The sequence below is a fragment of the Bos grunniens genome, chromosome X (assembly GCF_055505025.1).
Source record: "Bos grunniens cultivar Pamir isolate PY7600 chromosome X, Bosgru_T2T1.0, whole genome shotgun sequence".
NCBI classification, from domain to species: Eukaryota; Metazoa; Chordata; class Mammalia; order Artiodactyla; family Bovidae; genus Bos; species Bos grunniens.
This window is the reverse complement of record NC_141194.1, coordinates 59845254-59865880: the sequence shown is the minus strand read 5'-3', so window position 1 is coordinate 59865880 and position 20627 is coordinate 59845254. Positions and strand designations below refer to the sequence as shown.

Genomic DNA, 20627 nt, shown 5'->3' with positions numbered 1-20627 from the left:
AAGGAAATCAACCCTAAATATCCATTGAAAGGACTGATGCTGAAGCTGAACGCCCAATACTTTGGTCACCTGATGCAAAGAGCCAACTCACTGGAAAAGACTCTGATGCTGGGAAAGCTTGAAGGCAGGAGGAGAAGGGGACGACAGAGGATGAGATGGTTGGATGGCATCACTGACTCAATGGACATGAATTAGAGCAAACTCCTGGAGATGGTGAAGGACAGGGAAGCCTGGCATGCTGCAGTCCATGGGTTGCAGAGTTGGACACAACTGAGTGACTGAACAACAAAGCTACAGAGCACATATGCCTAGATAAAGGAGAAAATAAATGCTCAAAGTCCTTTCATTTTCCCAGCCTATTCTGTTTTGTGGACTCTCTGCTACCATTCCAGATTAAATTGTACCACCAATGTACAGTTGGGGCTTCCCTCGAATCTCAGTTGGTAAAGAATCTGCTTGCGATACAGGAGACCCGAGACCCAGGTTCAATCCCTTGGTCGGGAAGATCCCCCCTGGAGAAGGAAATAGCAACCTACTCCAGTATTCTTTTTTTTTTCTTAATTAATTAACTTATTTTAATTGGAGATTAATTACTTTACAATATTGTGGCAGTTTTGCCATACATCGACATGAATACAGGCATCCCCCCATCCTGAAACCCCCTCCTACCTCCCTCCCCATTCCATCCCTCTGGGTTGTCCCAGAGCACCAGCTTTGATTGCCCTGCTTCATGCATCAAACTTGCACTGGTCATCTATTTTACATATGGTAATATACATGTTTCAATGTTATTCTTTCATATCGTCCCACCCTCGCCTTCTCCCCCAGAGTCCAAAAGTCTGTTCTTTACATCTGTGTCTCTTTAGAGACGACCCTATATAGGGTCATCGTTACCATCTCTCTAAATTCCATATATTTGCATTAATATACTATATTGGTGTTTCTCTTTCTGACTTATTTCACCCCGTATAATAGGCTCCAGTTTCATCCACCCCATTAGAACTGACTCAAATGCGTCTGTAGAATTCCATGGACAGAGGAGTCTGGCAGGCTATAGTCCATGGAATCACAAGAGTCAGACACAACTAAACCACCACCAATATACAGTTGCCCATTAATAAACCCACTTATCCTTATCCTCAAATACAAAAATAATGACTAGCTTACGGAGCACATATGTGGCACATGTATATACTGGTACATACACATACTGGAGTGGGTTGCCGTTTCCTTCTCCAGGAGATCTTTAGGACCCAGGGCTCAAGCCCAGGTTCCCTGCACTGCAGGCAAACTCTTTACCATCTGAGCCACCAGAGAAGCCCTTCATATGTGGTAGACACTTTACATACATCATCTTATTTAGTCCTCCTCACAGCAATTTGAGAAGGTAGGTTTTCATATACCTCACCAATAAAGAAATGGAGACTCAGAGAAGCTAAGTAGCTTGTGTTAGGACACAGCTAAGAAATAGAAAAACCAGTATTTGAAATTCGGGTCTGTGCAATTCCCAAACTTTTTCTTATGTGGAGTTCCATGACTTTCCACTTTAGGTTATTTTATTTTTAAATCACCAATATAAATTGCTAAAAGAAAGTGGGGGTATTCTTCATGTCTATGGTACCTAGAGGGCTTTCCTTGTGGCTCAGCTGGCAAAGAATCTGCCTGCAACGCAGGAAACCTGGGTTTGATCCCTGGGTTGTGGTTGCAAAGAGTCGGACATGACTGAGCCACTTTCACTTTCACTTTATTGTACATAGAAACCACACACAAAGCAAAAATGCATTTGTGTAGGTCTAATCAGTACCTGAGTGCTTAAAATGAGAGATTTTTTCAGCCAACTGACCTGTCACACAAATCAACATAAATATGTTGATTTGAATAAAACCTACACACTTTTCTATCACAATTTCTTACGCCCTTCCTTCCCTGTTCAAGTCTGCACAAGACAAAATAAAAAGAAAGGTCTCAGACTCAACCAAGCTAAAGTAAATAATAAAACAACCAAAGACATGGACTTTTAAATGTAGATTCTCCTTGTCCCAGATTAGGGTGGGGGTGGGGTGGGGGCTTAAATGGCACATTTCTGATACATTTCTGATAAATTTCTGTTCCTGGGCTGCATTCTCAGCAAGGAAGCCAAGGTCACTTAGATTCTGCTGGCATTCATATTCAGCAAAGTGGATAATGCAGCTAAAATATGTAACACCAGTAGGACCACATAAATAACAGCTAGAAAATATTATATAACTGTAAGGTACCATCGTTAAAAAGACAAAAGTTATCCAAAATATATTTTAAAATCTTACAACTCAATAATAAAAAGAAAAGTAAGCCAATTAAAAATGAGTAAAGGATCTGAATAGACATTTCCTCAAAGAAGATATATAAACAGCCAGTAAGGACATGAAAAGATGTTCAACATTACTAACTGTCAAGAGAAATCAAAATCAATACAATATTGTAAAGTAATTAGCCTCCAATTAAAATAAATAAATTTATATTTAAAAAAAAGAAATGCAATTCAAAAGCACAATGAGATACTGCTTCATACCCACTAGGATAGCTATTAACAACAACAAAAAACTAAAATGGACAATAACAAGTGTTGCCTAGGATGTGGAGAAACTGAAATTCTCATACATTGCTGGTGAGAATGTAAAATGGTACAGTTGCTTAGGAAAAGTCTGGCAGTTCCTCAAAAGGTTAAACACAGAATTACCATATGACACAGTGATTCCATTCCTAGGTATATATCCAGGAGAAATGAAAACATATGCTCACACAAATATACACAAACGTTCATAACAGCACTATTTATAATAGCAAACAAGTGGGAATAACACGAATGTCCATCAACTGATGAAAAGATAAACAAATGTAGTGCATTCATACAATGAAATAGTAGTCAGTCATAAAAATGATACATTCTATGTAATACACTGTGGCTAAACCTTGAAAACATTATGCCAATCTAAAGAAGCCAGATGCAAACAGCACATATCACATGATTCAATTTATATGAAATGTCCTGAAAAGACAAATCAATAGAGATCACCCAGGGCTGGAGAAGATAGGGAGAAATGGGAAAAGTAACTGCAAATAGGAATAGAGTTTTTGGGGGGTGATGAAAATATTCTAAAATTAGCTTTGATAATGGTTGCACAACTCTGTGAATATATCAAAAAACTGTACACTTTAAATGGGTGAACTTTATGGTATATAAATTTTATATAAACAAAGCTATAAAAAAGCAATATGCCTTGTCTATGAAAATATATCGCCATTTTTTATAAAGAGAGAGAGGAAAAAGTAGAAAAGAAAATAAAGGTTGAACAGCCAGATGTTACAATGAAGAGAGAACTACAGAAGGACTGCAATTTCCACCAACAATCAATCCCTTTTAGCCCATTTGCCTGAGAATAACCTTCTTTATTGTCTCTCAGCACACCAGCTCCAAAAACCAAACTCTATAAAATAAAATCATCCACTATTGGTGGCCACTTTGCTGAAAACATGACCTCTGAGACTGAGACCAGAGTATCTCACCTTGGCTAAGTATTGGGAGGAGGGTTCTGATCAGCCTGTTTTTCCACTTTTATATGTTTTTATTTTCAAAGAAAAATATCATTAAGTAAGGGAAATAGTAGGTGTTTCAAGCATATCTCCCAAGGTTCCAGCAGATTATTTGATTTATGAACACAATTCCCTGGCCTTATTGTCCCATATGGATGTAAGAGTTGGACTGTGAAGAAAGCTGAGTGCCGAAGAATTGATGCTTTTGAACCGTGGTGTTGGAGAAGACTCTTGAGAGTCCCTTGGACTGCAGGGAGATCCAACCAGTCCATTCTGAAGGAGATCAGCCCTGGGATTTCTTTGGAAGGAATGATGCTAAAGCTGAAACTCCAGTATTTTGGCCACTTCATGTGAAGAGTTGACTCATTGGAAAAGACTCTGATGCTGGGAGGGATTGGGGACAGGATGAGAAGGGGACGACAGAGGATGAGATGGCTGGATGGCATCACTGATTCAATGGACGTGAGTCTGAATGAACTCTGGGAGTTGGTGATGGACAGGGAGGCCTGGCGTGCTGTGATTCATGAGGTCGCAGAGTCGGACACGACTGAGTGACTGAACTGAACTGAACTGATACTTAACACGGGGGCTTCCCTGGTGGCTCAGACAGTAAAGAATCCACCTGCAATGTGAGAGACCTGGGTATGATCCCTGGGTTGGGAAAATTCCCTGGAGAAGGGCATGGCAACCCACTCCAGTATTCCTGCCTGGAGAATCCCCATGGACAGAGGACCCTGGTGGGTTACAGTCCATGAGGTCACAAGGAGCTGGACATGACTGAGTGACTAAGCACAGCACATACTTAATAGGGCAGCTCCTCAACAGGCACAGCAGAAGATGAGTGTAATGCCAAGGAAGTTAGGGCTGGGTTCAGTTTACAGTGAATTCTATTTGTAAACTACACAATGGAACCACATAGGGACATGGCTGTCATCACTTTTTACATCAACAGTCCCAAAGCAAAAATAAAATTTAGTGGAGGGCTGAACTAAAAACCTGCTTTAACCAGAGATTCCAAAATACCCATATTCCAATTCTCCATGAGGACTATGGTCAGCAGCCATATTACTGCTGTAGAAGTAGTATTACTGATGTAGAAGTGCAATTATTTCTCTTTCAGATAGAGCAAACATTTTTTGGTATACATTTGAAGTCTCTTGGTCTCAGTGGTTTGGCAACCAGACAACAGAAAATTTTTCCTGTGTAATATACATAAAACCCCACAAGTTTCTTGGACATTTCAAATATGATTCTTTGACTCTTTTTGTTCTTTCATTCTGCTTTGACAAGGTGTTCTTTTCCTTGCCAATTCATGTGAAACTTAAACAAATAAGCTTTAGTTGAAAAAAATGAGCTTGTATTTACCAAAACAATGCACATATTTTTCTGTGTAAGCAGAAACGAACCACATAAACAGAATGGTTATTATTATAGCCCATTCCAAATAGATACCCAAGTCTAAGGGGTAAAGGAGATAACATTTGAAGTTATTGATACATTTCTGAGATAGTAATGGGAATGTCTTCTCAACTGACTTACAAGGAGGGGAGAGATGATGGCTCTTCCATATTAAGCCCTTCTCAGTATCTCAGTTTAGCACAAAAGTTTTTAAAAGTCTTTACTGCCTTATTTTAGGTACCTAACCACAGGTATTTCATTTCTTCTTTTAAACAAAAGCATTATCATTTGCAATGCTATTCCATTTTGATAATTCAGTTTTTGGCATAGGCACATATTGTATAAATTCAAACAGATTCTGAAGTCATAGTGTAAAAGTTCTGCCCACAGCCAGAGCTAAGCTACCTACAATTATTTCTACATCCTCTCAACATTTTGCAATAGAAAAGAGAACTTTACTCTCTGACCCTTACAATTGTCAGTGAGGGAAAAAACAAACAAACACTATCATGTTTAAGAAGTCAAGGATTTTTGGATCTCTTTCAAGGTTTCTTTTTAATGGATGGATGACCCAGTTTTTCCTTTTCTTGCTCCCTCTCCTTTTAAAAAATAATCACAAATACTTCTCACTACCACCACCATGCCCTCTGCACTGTCCAATAAGTTATTTTTTTTGGTTTTCAAAAATGTGTTAATTCTTTGCCCAATTGTTAAAATCTCAGCAGATCTTCCTCCTCTACCTACATCCAATGCACTTGAAAGTAGACCCAGATCCGTGCTGTCTGCACTTTTTTGATTACAAAAAGTCTTTCCTTTATCTTTCTGCAAGTCACGAGTCAGACATCATTCCCAAAGAAAGAAAGAAAATAGGCTCTATTATTTGGGTTTATCTTTCTGCTGCTGCTGCTGCTGCTAAGTAGCTTCAGTTGTGTCCGACTCTGTGCGACCCCATAGACGGCAGCCTACTAGGCTCTGCCATCCCCGGGATTCTCCAGGCAAGAACACTGGAGTGGGTTGCCAATTCCTTCTCCAATGCATTAAAGTGAAAAGTGAAAGTGAGGTTCCTCAGTCATGTCTGACTCTTCACGACCTCATGGACTCCAGCCTACCAGGCTGCTCTGTCCATGGGAGTTTCCAGGCAAGAGTACTGGAGTGGGTTGCCATTGCCTTCTCCAATTATCTTTCTAGTTACCTTATTTCGCTTAATATTGTTTGGCACTACCAAAAAATCAGAAGCTTAAGCTTATAGCCTTTGCCTCATATTGAGGAGTAAAACATTCAGCTCTGAGTGTTGCTAGTAATCACAAGGCCTTAGGCTAATTGTTTCCATCCCAGCAATTCCCACACCTGTAAGAATATAGAACGCTTTATTGACATTGTTTCCTTTACTTGGATTAACTGTAGAGCTTCTGTAAGAGAGTTTACCTTCTAAAGCTTGAGAACTAATAGGGAGATGTCTAGAAATACTACATTTGATTCAAGCTTTTATAACTCAACACTATTGCCAAGGTTCTGAAGATGAGAGCCTCTGCTACAAAGTCAGTGAAGGAAAGTTGAGAGGCAATAAGTGAGCTATTATGACAGATATTTCCTGGCTCAGTGACACAGAAGTCCTCAGCAGATTAGGGAGTGGGCCTAAGCAAAAACTGAGAGCGCTGAACACACACACATCTTAACTAGTCAAGTGGGCCATTGAGGCACTTGAATATATTTCCATTTTGACAAAAGGTGTTTTCAGGAATATCATCTTATGGGAAAGTATATAAATGGGTGCTGCCTCTGTTGTTTGAGGAGGTGGGTAGAGAATGGAATGAAAGCCAAATTCAACTCTGAGGAAAAGTTAGAACTCATTACCATCAAGAAGACATGTCAGGAAAGAACACACTTAGTCACTAGTGCTTTTTTTTGTCTTTAAAACAAAACTACCTTCTATGGGTGGTGTCCAGCTTCTAGAGCTGAAGTGAAGTAAATCACCACTGAGAAGAACATACGTCCTAATGTGCTGGCAAGAGCCTTAGAGAGCACTGACTCATCTTTCCTACATTTCCATCATGTTTTACAGATGAGGAAAATAGAGAAAGGAAATGAATTTTATCCATTTCAATCGTTGTAATACTCAGAGCAATGTTTCCTCAACTGTGAAATGTATACTGGTGGTAAGATCATGAGATGAATTAAGGTGGCACCTCAATAAACTTTTTTAGTAGTTATACATTTATTTTAATCAGCATGTTAAGAGAACAGGTTCTCACAGAATATTAGATAATATTTGGAGACTATTATTATTTTAGGTGTGCTGACAATTTTATGGTTATGTTAAAAAGAGAAAGTCCTTACCTGTTAAGTATACACACTGAAGTATTTACAGGTGAAATAAGTCTGAGATTGGCTTTAAAACACTGCACCAAGAAAAAAAAAGTGAGTAGGGAATAGATGATACAAGAACTGCAAAATGTTGATAACCATTGAAACTAAGGATAGGTATGTGAAAGTACATTAGGTTGTTCTAATTTTGTGTAATTTTGAAATTTTCTACAATCTGTTTTTTAAATAGGGGAGGAAATACTGGTTTCTCATGTACAATACTGATGTGAAAGTTTCTTTTTAAAATATATTTATTACGTGCAAAAGGCAAGTCAAGAAAAAATATATTAAGTACAGAGGAGTAAAAATGGTATGCAGGGTCAAACCTGTGAAGGTGAAGTTCACTGAGAATGAATGATGTTCAGGAAACACTGCTCTAGACCAACAATCCCAAGAGAAGTATGAAATAGGAAAGTATTACTGACAAATACTATGGAAAAGTTCTTCTCCTCAAAGTGCTCCTAGATGACAATAACTTACTTTTAACTGGATCTTTAGTCACTAATTGGAGCAGTTATATTTTAAGTGCTACTTCTAATGATCTTTTCTAAGACTTTCACAATAAGCTAAAACATCAGGGATAAAACTACCTATTCTACAAATTTGAAATAGATACTTACTCTGGCAATAACTAGCTGCATGACCCTGGGAAATTCCCTTTAACACTTAGCCTCAACGTCTCCTTATATACAATGAGAGGGTGTTAACAACATCTGTCAAAGGGTGGTGGGGTAAGAACCTCAGTCTATATCCCCAGTGGGTCAGCTTGCAGCCTTACAGTTAAACACAAAAGCAATGGAGATGTTATCAGAGACCTGATCTGTTGATCCTGAGAAAACATCACAGATTCAAAGAGTTAGGAAGAACTTTTAAAAGTCAGTCAGTACAGTCCTCTATGTGCTATCCAGAAAACCAATCCATTTGTACTAAATCTGCTGTCCTCAAATGAGAAACATTACAGGGCTATTCAGAACAAATAAGACTGTTGGCCCAGACTTCAGAAGAGCAAGATAAATAAATGCTGACCCAGAGAAGAACTGGTTCCTCCATCTTACTCCACCTTTCTTACGCAAAGCCAAATTATCTAAGGTTGAAAGTTACACAAGTACTTTCTGAAGGTGTCGGTATTTCAGTTGTCTCTGTTTGCTTTTCTTTAACTTGGTCATTGTTCACAGTCCTCTGAAAGTACAGACACTTCATCTAAATGACCTTCCAGTCTCTGTTTTGTAGAATAGTTAACCTCAGAGAGCAGAGGCCATGGTTGGTGAACAGACTTCCACATAATTATAAAACCAATACTTATAGGAAAATGACTGACTATGAGCTAGGTTCTAATCCTTACCACAACACATTCTAGCAGAAGAACCCTAGCATAGTTTACATCTTGGAGTCTTAATTTCTTCTTCTATAAAATGGACACTAAGATTACTACCCATCTCACTGGGTTATTGTGAAGATTAGAATGTCAGAGCACTTTACACATATATAACTTTGCAATAAATAAGGTGAGTTGGTCCTGGAAAGCATTTTAGCATGGTGGAACAAATTTCAGAATGCTGATTTGAGGATATAAACTTTTTTTGAATACCCATGACATAGTGAACTAGCCAAACACATGGCAGAGCTTCCTTCTTGAAAAGTGATTTGATAGACTGGTTTGATTACTTTTCTTCTTCAAGGCTCAAGGCTTACCTTGCAGTCTAACGATCTACTTACAACTTGAAATCCAGCTTCTATCACACTAACAAAATAGATCACAATAAACTGTGGAAAATTCTGAAAGAGATGGGAATACCAGAGCACCTGATCTGCCTCTTGAGAAACCTGTATGCAGGTCAGGAAGCAACAGTTAGAACTGGACAAGGAAAAACAGACTGGTTCCAAATAGGAAAAGGAGTATGTCAAGGCTGTATATTGTCACCCTGCTTATTTAACTTATATGCAGAGTACAACATGAGAAATGCTGGGTTGGAGGAAGCACAAGCTGGAACCAAGATTGCCAGGAGACATATCAATAACCTCAGATATGCAGATGACACCACCCTTATGGCAGAAAGTGAAGAAGAACTAAAGAGCCTCTTGATGAAGGTGAAAGAGGAGAGTGAAAAAGTTGGCTTAAAGCTCAACATTCAGAAAACTAAGATCATGGCATCTGGTCCCATCACTTCATGGCAAACAGATGGGGAAACACTGGAAACAGTGGCTGAATTTATTTTTCTGGGCTCAAAATCACTGTAGATGGTGATTGCAGGCATGAAGTTAAAAGATGCTTACTCCTTGGAAGGAAAGTTATGACCAACCTAGACAGCATATTGAAAAGCAGAGACATTACTTTGTCAACAAAGGTCCGTCTAGTCAAGGCTATGGTTTTTCCAGTGGTCATATGGATTTGAGAGCTGGACTATAAAGAAAGCTGAGCACCGAAGAATTGATGCTTTTGAACTGTGGTGTTGGAGAAGACTCTTGAGAGTCCCTTGGACTGCAAGGAGATCCAACCAGTCCATCCTAAAGGAGATCAGTCCTGAATATTCACGGACTGATGTTGAAGCTGAAACTCCAATATTTTGGTCACCTGATGCGAAGAGCTGACTCATTTGAAAAGACCCTGATGCTGGGCAAGATTGAGGGCAGGAGGAGAAGGGGACGACAGAGGACAAGATGGTTGGATGTCATCACCGACTCAATGGTCATGTGTTTGGGTGAACTCCGGGAGTTGGTGATGGACAGGGAGGCCTGGCATGCTGCAGTTCATGGGGTCGCAAAGAGTCAGACACGACTGAGTGACTGAACTGAAACTGAAAACAAAATAGAAAAAAATTTTGGATTGTTTCAAGGCAAATCAAAATAAGTTCCAAAAACCTGCCCTTTTCCTTTTACATGCTAAATTTTTAAAATTTAATATTCTATCAGTAATTGGACCAACACCTAAGACCTCCATTCTTTTAAAGGATATGAACAATATATTTATAATAATATTTTTCAAAATGGCATTTTGCTTGATATTCTGATTTGGAATTTTTTTATACAAAAGATTGAAAATAATAATACAAGTCCCTACACACCTGATGTCCTAACAGCTATCACTTAAATATTTGTTGATTAACAAAATTGGACACTTTATATCATATGTATAAAATATTGTTTTTGTTTAGAATGTGTTATCTCAGAAAAGTCATGATTCTCCCTCAACAGAATACTCATTCTCTCTCCCTAGAAATCAGTTCTAATGAAGTGGATGAAACTGGAGCCTATTATACAGAGTGAAGTAAGCCAGAAAGAAAAACACCAATACAGTATACTAATGCATATATATGGAATTTAGAAAGATGGCAATGACAACCCTGTATGCGAGAGAGCAAAAGAGACACAGATATATAGAACAGTCTTTTGGACTCTGTTGCGGGGGGATGATTTGGGAGAATGGCATTAAAACATGTATAATATCATATAAGAAACGAATCGCCAGTCCAGGTTCGATGCAGGATACAGGAAACCTGGGGCTGGTGCACTGGGATGACCCAGAGGGATGGTATGGATAGGCAGGTGGGAGGGGATTCAGGATGGGGAACACATGTACACCCATGGCGGACGCATGTTGATGTATGGCAAAACCAATACAATATTGTAAAGTAAAAAAATAATAATAATAAAAAAACAATTAAAAAAAAAGGAAAACTCTTCAGTATTTTTCCAAACAAAACAAAACAAAATGACCAGGGTTTGCTTCAAAAGACCATATCAGAATATTATTTTAATAAATTTTGTTTTATGAAATATCTATCCATTTTCATAATTTTTTCTTATTTTTCTCCAAATAAGTTTGCCATGCACAATCATTTGGTAGTTATTGAAGTAGTCTTTATTATGGCCATTATCCAAGTGAGGAAATCAAGATTTGATGTTATCAAGTTTGGCTAGAATGGAGGTTTATATGTAGACTGCACATTCTAGCCAGGATGACAGACTCCTCTGTATTCAAATCAATGTAACAAGAGAAAAATTCATGTCTGGATTATAAAATATGATAGATTTTACCCCTTGGTTTTGTTATTTGCATTATTTTACATTCAGTATTTCAAACTAAGAGAGTCTAAGCAGATAAAATTATTTAACCATCATGTCAATTGTATATAAACAGTATGTATAGATGTTTGATAACTTAAAAAATATTTTAATTATATTTTCTATAATCTTATAGGAGGATTAGATTAAAATACTCCTAGGTAACTCAGCTGTTACCACTGAGCCTAGTCCTCTGCTACTGACTACTTCCTTGGCAAGGCTTACCATAATTGAGAGCAAACTGTACTCTTTAGAATTCTGCATATACACTAATAGCTCAGCTGGTAAAGAATCTGCCTTCAATGCAGGAGACCCTGGTTCAATTTCTGGGTCAAGAAGAAATCCCCTGGAGAAGGGATAGGCTACCCACTCGAGTCTTCATGGGTTTTCCTGGTGGCTCAGACAGTAAAGAATTCACCTGCAAGGCAGGAGACCTGGGTTTTATACCTAGGTTGAGAAGATCCCTTGGAGGAGGATATGGCAACTCACTCCAGTATTCTTGCCTGGAGAACCCCATGGACAGAGGAGCTTGGTGGGCTATAGTCCACGGGGTTGCAAAAAGTCGAACACAACTGAGCAACTAAGCATAGCACACATATACACTAAACAAATGAACAAAGGGTGATAGAAAAATCGTGGCTGCCCCTGGAAAGGATCACGGGTAATCTGGGGAAAGTGGGACTTACCAGGTGCCACTAGTGGTAACGAACCCACCTGCTAATGCAGGAGACGTATGAGACATGGTCTCAATCCCTGGGAAGATCCCCTGGAGGAGGAAAAGGCAATCCACTCCAGTATTCTTGCCTGGAGAATCCCATGGACAGAGGAGCCTGGCAGGCTACAGTCCATAGGGTCACCAAGAGTTCGTCACAACTGAAGCAACTTAGCACCCATGCACGCAGAACTGTCATACAGTGTCCCTACCCCTATCAGTGGATAAGTTTGTATGACAGTGGTGGTGACATTTAATAATCTCTCTTTAATATCTTGCATACAAACAAGTATAATAAACAGGTGAGCCAGGTTTGGAAGTTCCCTTTTTGCAGTGGAAGAACAAACACCAAAAAGAGTACATCAAGCAAAGAAAGAAACACAAAGAATTTAAAATTTAAATACAGGAGATCACCTTCTACCAGAAAAAAAAGGAGAACTGGCCTCGTCCTCATGCCTTCTCCCTCACTGCCTTTGTTGGAAAGACACAGGAGCCCAGGACAAGGAAAGATGGGATCCTGCTAAGCTTCTCTCTGGTCCTCATCATTCCATTTCCTATGAATTCCATCTTGAGCCCCCATCTCACTCATACAGATGAAGAACATGTCCATCCGTCTGTCATTTTTCATTCTCCACTGTGTCTATTCTCTTTGTGCTCTAAGTCCACTTTAGAGCTATCTGTAGTAACTTCTCAAGACAAAAAACCCAAACAAAACCAGAAAAGTAACACCTTCTAATCCAATAATGAACATCACAAATAAGACTTCACAGTACAAATACAAGCCTTCTCTACCATCAGTATGCTGAGTTTTTCTGAAAGGATATATCTTATATAGCCACTCATTTCAAATTTAATTCACTGACACAGTGAAATTAGCTTGAAAAGGTTTACAATTTAAATACCACACATTTACCAAGAATTCTCCACACAAGATGTCCTGTCGATAAAGAAACAACATGCACTATTCTTAAATGAATCTTTGACATCAGTTCACTTCAGTTCAGTAGCTCAGTCATGTCCAACTCTTTGCGACCCCATGAACCACAGCATGCCAGGCCTCCCTGTCCATCACCAACTCCCAGATTCTACCCAAACCCATGTCTATTGAGCCAGTGATGCCATCCAACCATCTCATCTGGCGTTATTTCTCCACTGATCTCCAGTAGCATATTGGGCACCTACCGACCTGGGTTAAAAACTAAGCCATGCTGTGTGGGGCCACCCAAGATGGACGGGTCATGGTAGAGAAGTCTGACAAAATGCAGTCCACTGGAGAAGGGAATGGCAAACCACTTCAGTATTCTTGCCTTGAAAACCAATTTGACATCACACATGAACAATTACATCATACATGGACAATGCACACCTATGTACCATGGTGGCTGGCAAGCCCAAAAATAAGCAGTAAGTAAATTCAACACATCTGTGATACCTCACAAAATAGTCCAGTAGATTCCTCAGAAAGCAGATGGGCATCTTGTGAAATCAATGGGTACATATGAACAGGCATATAGCTAAAATACATGAAACAGACACCAACACAGAGAGATACATGGAAATATCTGGTCACAAAAAAACAGAAAGATACACGGACCATTAAACATACAGTCAGATATACACCCAGGGACACAGACAGAGACAACCATACATGACAGATGACAAAGATAGTTCTTCCAAACAAACTAAATGAAGGCACGTGCACAAAAAGAAGAAGAGGCCAATTTCAAATGATGCATACAGAAACATAAAAAAGTCAAAACTTACAAGAATCAAGAAAAGCAAAACACAGGTATACAACCAGAAAAGCATGAACTAAGTAGCACCAAAATATATACATAAAAAGACACACGAAGACAGGAACTTTAGGGGCAAAGAAAAAGACATACAGAGAAGCAAATACACAGGGAAGGACTGATCAGTTCGGTTCATTCACTCAGTCTTGTACAACTCTTTGCAACCCCATGGACTGCAGCATGCCAGGCTTCCTTGTCTATCACCAACTCCTGGAGCTTGCTTAAACTCATGTCCAGCAAGTTGGTGATGCCATCCAACCATCTCATCCTCTGTCGTCCCCTTTTGCTCTTGCCTTCGATCTTTGCCAGCATCAGGGTCTTTTCAAATGAGTTAGCTCTTCGCATCAGGTGCCAAAGTACTGGAGCTTCAACTTCAGCATCGGGAGCTTCAACTTCAGCATCAGTCCTTCCAATGAATATTCAGGATTGATTTCCTTTAGGATTGACTGGTTTGATTTCCTTGATGTCCAAGGAACTCTCAAGAGTCTTCTCCAACACCACAGTTCAAAAGCATCAATTCTTCAGTACTCAGTTTTCTTTATGGTCCAACTATCACATCCATACGTGACTACTTGAAAAACCATAACTTTGACCAGAGCGACCTTTGTTAGTAAAGTAATGGCTCTGCTTTTTAATATGCTGTCTAGGTTTGTCATAGCTTTTCTTCCAAGGAGCAAGCATCTTTTAATTTCGTGGCTCCAGTCACCATCTGCAGCGGTTTTGGACCCCAAGAAAATAGTCTGTTATTGTTTCCTCATCTATTTGCCCTGAAATGATGGGACTCGAAGCCATGATCTTAGTTTTTTGAATGTTGAGTTTTAAGCCAGCTTTTTCACTCTCCTCTTTCACATTTATCAAGAGGCTCTTTAGTTCCTCTTCACTTTCTGCCATAAGGGTTGTGTCATCTGCATATCTGAGGTTATTGATAGTTCTCCCAGCAATCTTGAGTCCAGCTCGTGCTTCATCAAGTCCATCATTTCACATGATGTACTCGGCCTATAAGTTAAATATGCAAGGTGACAATATACAGCATTGACGTACTCCTTGCCCAATTTGGAACCAGTCTGTTGTTCCATGTCTGGTTCTAACTGTTGCTTCTTGACCTGCATACAAGTTTCTCAGGAGGCAGGTAAGGTGGTCTGGTATTCCCATCTCTTGAAGAATTTTCCACAGTTTGTTGTGATACACAGTCAAAGGGTTTAGCATAGTCAATGAAGCAGATTTTTTTTTCTAGAATTCTCTTACTTTTTCTATGATCCAGTGGATGTTGGCAATATAATCTCTGGTTCCTCTGCTTTTTCTAAATCCAGCTTGAACATCTGGAAGTTCTTGGTTTACATACTGTTGAAGCCTAGCTTGGAAAATTTTGAGCATTACTTTGCTAGCATGTGAAATGAGTGAAATTATGTGGTAGTTTGAGCATCTTTTGGCATTGCCCTCCTTTGGGATTGGAATGAAAACTGACCATTTCCAGTCCCGTGGCCACTGATGAGTTTTCCAAATTTGCTGGCATATTTAATGCAGTACTTTCACAGCAACATCTTTTAAGATTTGAAATACCTCAGTTTGAACTCTATCACCTCCACCAGCCTTGTTCCTAGTGATGCTTCCTAAGGCCCACTTGACTTTGGACTCCACAATGTCTGGCTCTAGGGAAGTGATCACACCATCATGGTTATCCAGGTCATTAAGATCTTTTTTTGTATAGTTCTTCTATATTCTTGCCACCTCTACTTACTATCTTTTCCTTCTTTTAGGTCCATACCGTTTTTGTCCTTTACTGTGCCCATCTTTCCATGAAATGTTTACTTGGCATCTCTAATTTTCTTGAAGAGATCTCTAGTTTTCCCATTCTATTGTTTTCCTCTATTTCTTTGCACTGATGACTTAGGAAGGCTTTCTCATCTCTCCTTGTTATTCTTTGGAACTCTGCATTCAAATGGGTATATCTTTCCTTTTCTCTTTTGCCTTTCACTTCTCTTCTTTTCTCAGCTATTTGTAAGGCCTCCTCAGACAACCATTTTCCTTTTTGCATTTCTTCTCAGGGATGGTTTTGATGACTGCCTCCTGTACAGTGTTATAAACCTCCATCCATAGTTCTTCAGGCACTCTGTCTATCAGATCTAATCCCTTGAATCTATCTGTCACTTCCACCGTATAATCATAAGGGATTTGACTTAATTCATACCTGAATGGTCTAGTGGTTTTCCCTACTTTCTTCTATTTAAGTCTGAATTTTGCAGAACTCTGTTAGCCTTTGGGAAGGGCTAATAGACACAGAAATGGTCATCTCAATAATAGGCTTGCATAGGCACTCGAAATCCCAGTTGTTAGGCGAAGCACATTGACTGAAACTGCCCACCCTGGCCAGGCACCATAGTAACCATTTGCATGAGTTGTTTTACAACAGGAGGTCCTGGTAAGGAACATGGAAATATTAAGCCACTGCCAACCTGAAGAGTTCAGGAAAGGTAAAAAAGAGACCACATGTCCGACCACCTCCCAGAATCCTCGCTGGCATCCATCTCGGCTGAACAAGGTGTGCAGCACCAGGAAGGACTCTGTCAGAATGATTGGCTAAAGATCACCGGAAACTAATCCCATCACCATAAAACCCAAGACTGTGAGCCACGTGGCAGAGCAGTTCTACTGGTTTCCCTTACCCTACTGCTCTCTGCCCGGGCACCCTTTCCCATTAAAATCTCTTGCTTTGTCAGCGCATGTGTATCCTCGGACAATTCATTTCCAAGTGTTAGACAGGAGCCCACTCTCGGGCCCTGGAAGAGGGCCCCCTTCTGGCAACATAGTCAGACATAGATATTCATACACTGACAGAAACAAAGAGCTCTATACATAGAAGCAGTGACACATGGGCTTGGAGTCAGAGATGCCCACAAAGATAGATACATGTCCAAACCCAGAAGGAAAAAATACAGGAAAGCACAGAGACACAAGAAGAGAAGAATGGATAAAAAGAGACAGGGGCACATTGATTCAGTAAGATGCATGATTAACTTATAGACACAAGTGCAAAAGAAGAGACAGGGTCCCACTAGCAAAGCACAGTTAGATGCTGTTTCTAAGTTTCTGTGCCACAACTCTTCAGAAAGGAATTCACATAAAGAGACAAAATTATATACAATCATCAGGTCAGAGTACATGTGCAGAAACTCATACCTATTCTGTGCACAAAGGCTGAAAACTGGAAGACAACAAGTATGCTGCTTACTGCCAGCAGGCAAGGCCAAAATGCATGAGAAAAGTAGCCTTGGTTTAGGAGATTAAGTGCTTTTTTCATGTTAATAATAATGAATTTCTCACTCTCCACCACAATCCCCAACCTACACTGTCAGTCAGTCAGTCAGTTCAGTCGCTCAGTCCTGTCCCACTCTTTGCACAGGCCTCCATGTCTATCACCAACTCCCGGAGTTCACCCAAACTCATGTCCATAGACTCGGTAATGCCATCCAGCCATCTCATCCTCTGTTGTCCCCTTGTCCTCCTGCCCCCAATCCCTTCCAGCATTAGGGTCTTTTCCAATGAGTCAACTCTTTGCATGAGGTGGCCAAAGTATTGGAGTTTCAACTTCAGCATCAGTCCTTCCAAAGACCACCCAGGACTGATCTCCTTTAGAATGGACTGGTTGAATCTCCTTGCAGTCCAAGGGACTCTCAAGAGTCTTCTCCAACACCACAGTTCAAAAGCATGAATTCTTCGGCACTCAGCTTTCTTCACAGTCCAACTCTCACATCCATACATGACCACTGGAAAAACCATAGCCTTGACTAGACGGACCTTTGTTGGCAAAGCAATGTCTCTGCTTTTCAATATGCTGTCTAGGTTGGTCATAACTTTCCTTCCCAGGAGTAAACGTCATTTAATTTCATGGCTGCAGTCACCATCTGCAGTGATTTTGGAGCCCCCCAAAATAAAGTCTGACACCGTTTCCACTGTTTCCCTATCTATTTCCCATGAAGTGATGGGACCAGATGCCATGATCTTAGTTTTCTGAATGTTGAGCTTTAAGCCAACTTTTTCACTCTCCTCTTTCACTTTCATCAAGAGGCTTTTTAGTTCCTCTTCACTTTCTGCCATAAGGGTGGTGTCATCTGCATATCTGAGGTTATTGATATTTCTCCTGGCAATCTTGATTCCAGCTTGTGCTTCTTCCAGCCCAGCATTTCTCATGATGTACTCTGCATATAAGTTAAATAAGCAGGGTGACAATATACAGCCTTGACGTACTCCTTTTCCTATTTGGAACCAGTCTGTTTTTTCTATGTCCAGTTCTAACTGTTGCTTCTTGACCTGCATATAGGTTTCTCAAGAGGCAGGTCAGGTGGTCTGGTATTCCCATCTCTTTCAGAATTTTCCACAGTTTATCATGATCCACACAGTCAAAGGCTTTGGCATAGTCAATAAAGCAGAAATAGATGTTTTTCTGGAACTCTCTTGCTTTTGCCATGATCCAGTGGACGTTGGCAATTTGATCTCTGGTTCCTCTGCCTTTTCTAAATCCAGCTTGAACATCTGGAGATTACAGAACATCTGAGCTGAAAAGGACCTTAAAGTGCATCTAGTACTGATGTGGGAGTAGCAGCCCTTGATTTCCAACCTGAATGAATTACAATGAGTTTTGTGAACTAGTTCTAATCCCTTTTCCTTCCCAATCCATAAAAAAGATACTGACTTTGAGAGTCCCCTCTAAATTCTGATAATCTCTGATTCTTTGATATAAGTTCACCCCTTTCAACTCACTGTTTTTAACTGATATCTGGAGGAGAAACACAGTTAATCCTTAGAAATGGAAAGGAGAGTAATGTTTTTCACCAAGTCCACAGACGCTTGTTATATACTAAAGAAGAAAAAAAAAAAAAACAGATAGATATGCCTACTTGAAACAAGCTTCAAATGTTAAGACTGAATAAATAAGAGGTGCTTTGGAGAGTGAGAGACGGACTTGATCTTCTTTACCTGCCATTTGTTGACCCCTGAATGTGTAACTTTCTTTTTATATTTTCTCAGTGCTTAAGTAGTCCACTGCCTTCAGCCCATAGTTACTCCAATTATAATGTGACTGGTACAGGGGCAGACTCACCCCTTAAGCCATATGTGTTCAGGGTTTTACAAAAAACAGGACAATGTTTCATGACTGAAGAACAGCATTATTTTGTGACCATAAAAAGCAACACTTCAAATATATAAGCCATTTCTGAGTATATGAAACAATTTTAGACTTACCCTTTCATCTATAAAATTAGAATGTATGTTCTAATTTATAGATGAGAAAATTCTGACTCACAACTGTTAACATGTCCAAGGTTACACGTATAGTAACCAACAAAGTCTGGATACAAATCGTGGTATTTGAAAGATACATTCACTGTTCTTTCATGTGCCTCTGCCTTTTCCTTCACTCACAGTCCTCCTGGAAATCATTCAACTTCTTCCACGTTGGTCCAGCAGGAGGAAAAGAAAACTCTGGCATCAACTCAGGGCTGAAAGGAACTCATGTCTAACTCCCACCTCCATGTCTGCACAGAAAATAGGGAAGCAGGAGAGGATGTGGCACTTGGCTGAAGGGCTCTTGGAAAAGAAGGGAAAGAAGCCTTTCTCCATCATTTTCATTACAGTTAGTTCTCAGAGAACACTGTGGGTAAGTTTATGAAGGAAGGAAGTAAAGGAAGTAAAATAGAGATGACAAGCTGCCCAGGAAATTCACATCCCAAACTAATTTTTCCTGAATTAGCTATGACTTTGATTTTCCATTTTAAAGTTAACCAAGGCACTTAAGAGCCTGGATTAAGCTCTGGGTCACAGTATCCATGAAGGTTGTAAACCATTTTCTGAGGATTTCTTAAGATTGTTCTAGAGAAGAATAATGTTGAAGGGAGGCAAGAAACTTTGGCTATTGGAGAGTAGATTTAATGGTCTCTAAAAAATAAAGCTGAAGTCTGTAGAATAGCAAAAACAACAGTGAGGCCAGAGGACAAAAGGCTGAAAACTGAAATTCAAATCCCAAATCCACCGAAGTACTCACTGTGTGACCTTGAACAAGTCATTAACCTCATCTATAAAGTGGAATTAATCAGAACTGTCTAGGATCAGACAGTTCTTTATTTTAAGGATTTAATTTAAATATTAAATAAGAAAATACCTTGACAACATCTAACATACACCTAGCACTGAGAGGTAGATGCTCAAAAATATAATATTTGATCGTAATTAGTTTATCCACGCTAGGAAATAGCCTTAAGTATCATGTTGTCAAAACAAGTGGAATAGTGATGCTCTAGTTCTGCTGACCAGTTACTTTGGGGAAAAAAAAAAAAAAAAAAAAACTAAGATCAACTCTTAAACAACAATCCTTGTCACCCCAATCCTCTGTATAATACATACATACAGGATTGGAACTCACTAGAACAACTTAAACACCCTCATAGCCCCTAATTAGCAATCCCTAAGTTCCAATCTAACATCACACACCCAACCCACAACAAACACACACACACACACACACACACGGACTGAAACTGTCACTTCTGTTCTTAAGAAAATAGTATTAGATTAAAAAGCAGTTAGTCATAAAGCTTCATATTCAATACTCAAAATGAAAGACATACCCATTTTTAGGAGGGCCGTACTCACTATGCAAGAGGGATATGACTTGAAATTTTGGTAATGGCATTTCGTAAGTATCTGCTCTTATGTTTACTATTGAGATA

General features: G+C 39.5%; 1 protein-coding gene across 2 annotated transcripts in view; it reads right to left on the bottom strand.

The window, feature by feature from the left end:
• AR (androgen receptor) overlaps window positions 1-20627 on the bottom strand; it is a 217214-nt gene that overhangs the window by 172571 nt on the left and 24016 nt on the right. The window lies entirely within an intron of this gene.